Source organism: Megalops cyprinoides, chromosome 15 (assembly GCF_013368585.1).
Source record: "Megalops cyprinoides isolate fMegCyp1 chromosome 15, fMegCyp1.pri, whole genome shotgun sequence".
Lineage (NCBI taxonomy): Eukaryota > Metazoa > Chordata > Actinopteri > Elopiformes > Megalopidae > Megalops > Megalops cyprinoides.
In genome coordinates this window covers 27,191,909-27,194,155 of record NC_050597.1, presented here as the reverse complement: position 1 = coordinate 27,194,155, position 2,247 = coordinate 27,191,909, and positions in this window count along the sequence as shown.

The window sequence follows — 2,247 nt, the reverse complement described above, 5'->3', positions numbered from 1 at the left end:
ACCCTACTTAACATCCAGAGATGGGCATAAAAGATGACATGTAACCATGGTTACCGGCCCCAGCAACAGGGACGCATGCCGTTTAATAGGAATAATACAGTGCGGATTCCAAATTCCGGGCAGACGCTGATGCAAGCAGAGAGAATGGGAAAGCAGCGAAAAGCTGGAGCACCATTCACAAGAGATCCTTTTTAATGATCTCAGGCAAATGGGGAGCTCTGCGCATGCTATCTTGTACTGCTAATAAAGATTTATGCACAGAGGAGAATCACTCTCAACACAAAACAAACTCATTTTCAGTATAAAAAAACAATGGAATAATTACACAGGGTTATTGCGTCATTACTTCAATATATAAGCAATAATTCTTGTTCTGAGAATGTGCCTGTTTCGGTGTTCTTTTTTAGCGTTTTGCAGTTGACTACTGAATGTGGTACTTTCTACATACAAAGGCAGCATAAGTCCTCCAGCACAGCAAGCTTATCCAAGAATTCCTTTGTTCTGCTCAAAAACATATTCTTCTTCCTTTCAGCCTCTCTCAGTATCACTTTCTTTTTTCAGATGCTATGATAATAGGAGTGCATTGGTACTGAAATACTTATCATTCAGTACATTGCAGTGTAATGCTGTACAGGGAGGGAGAATGTGGGTTTGGAGCTTAGTCTGATTTGTGTGCCAGCGGTGTGCCGGTACGTCCCCTCTCCAGGACACATGTCCAGTACCCATAATCCACCTCTTTCGATGGCAAGTGCCAAGCAAAGAGGCAGAGGGAGAAATCTTTTTAAAGTCTGCTGTGACTCAGTCCGGTACTGAACCAACTTTCTGAGATCAGGGCAGACCCACTAAACGCAAGGCAACTGTACTAGTGAATGTCACAGAACGGGAGGCGAAGGCACAGGCTAGGCGCCGATATAAAAACTCGCGTTTACAACACTTCAGCTCCTACCATGACTAACAACAGCCTGCCCTTTCATTTCCCCAGTAATACAGGAGATCAAGAGAAGACTGGAGGAAGAGGAAGGCGGCAGGTGCAGTCAGGTGTGAGACCCACGGATTACTGGATTCTTTGCAACGTGCCACGCATATCAGATTCCAGATGCCGCTCTTCCCAATTCCGTTCGGACTTTTCCCGTTTTGAAATATGCAATGGCACGCACTATGTGAATGGGAACCCAGGAAGTGTGAAAAGCTTTCAGGTGATATAGTGCTACCCAGTGAGGGGGGGACAAGGCAGTGAGCACAAAAAGTTGATCCTACTTTGTTTAGCCTTCCATTTGTAAATGTACATTATTGACTGCAGTGGATTTTGTCAACTGTTAATATTTTTAACAAGTTATTTTATTCACTAGTTTCATCTACTAACAGGACTGTTAAACGAAACTACATTTTGCCTGTCGCAGTCACTGGGGTCCATTACACACTGGAGTTGCCTTTAAACTATAATTTCACGATTCGTGCTTTAACACAGTTGTGTTGGGGATATGGAAGCATTTCTATGGCTACATTGGTAGGATCATGGGAAATCATTCCTATGGTTGGGTTGGTTGGATCATGGGAAATCATTTTCATGGTTGGGTTGGTGTGGTTATGGAAAAACAAAAATGGCCTTCAAGGCTGCGGGGCAGGTTTGGTTTGGGCTCAAATTCCATTCACACAGAAAACTGTTATAAAAGCCTCTGAATTTCATTTCCCCATTGAAAACCTGAATCTGTTCAAACTCCACATAATCCTGTTTAACATTCATCCTCTAAACCAGTGAACACAGCATTCAGTGTAGTTTACAGTATAGATTGTTTATTATTCATCTTATAAAAGTGACAACAGTAACGTGTATCAAAGAGAAAATATCAGGATGTGTATAGTTTTCAGACATAAACACAAAAACCTCAAACTTTAGGTTGATCAAGGCTCGCGACATCAAAGCTCTTCTGCTTTTTATTACGTTTGCTTGTTAAAGATTGCTTTGTTTTAAGGCTAAACCTATGTAGAAAAAAAAACTAAAGTGAACATGACATGGTAAAAATATTTACACAAGCACTTTTGCATACATGTTAAGAGTAAACTGTCCGTATTTTTCAAGTGGTACTTTCATGTGGTCAGTAGCACCCATTCTACACAGCTGGATGTGGTTTTGCATCACTCTGCAAATCTCCAGCATGGGGCCAAACTGCTGAAACTACAGCGCATGTGCGAGACTGTCATGGAGAAGTCCTAAGACGCTAATGTGCACTCCCAACCACGCAGGGG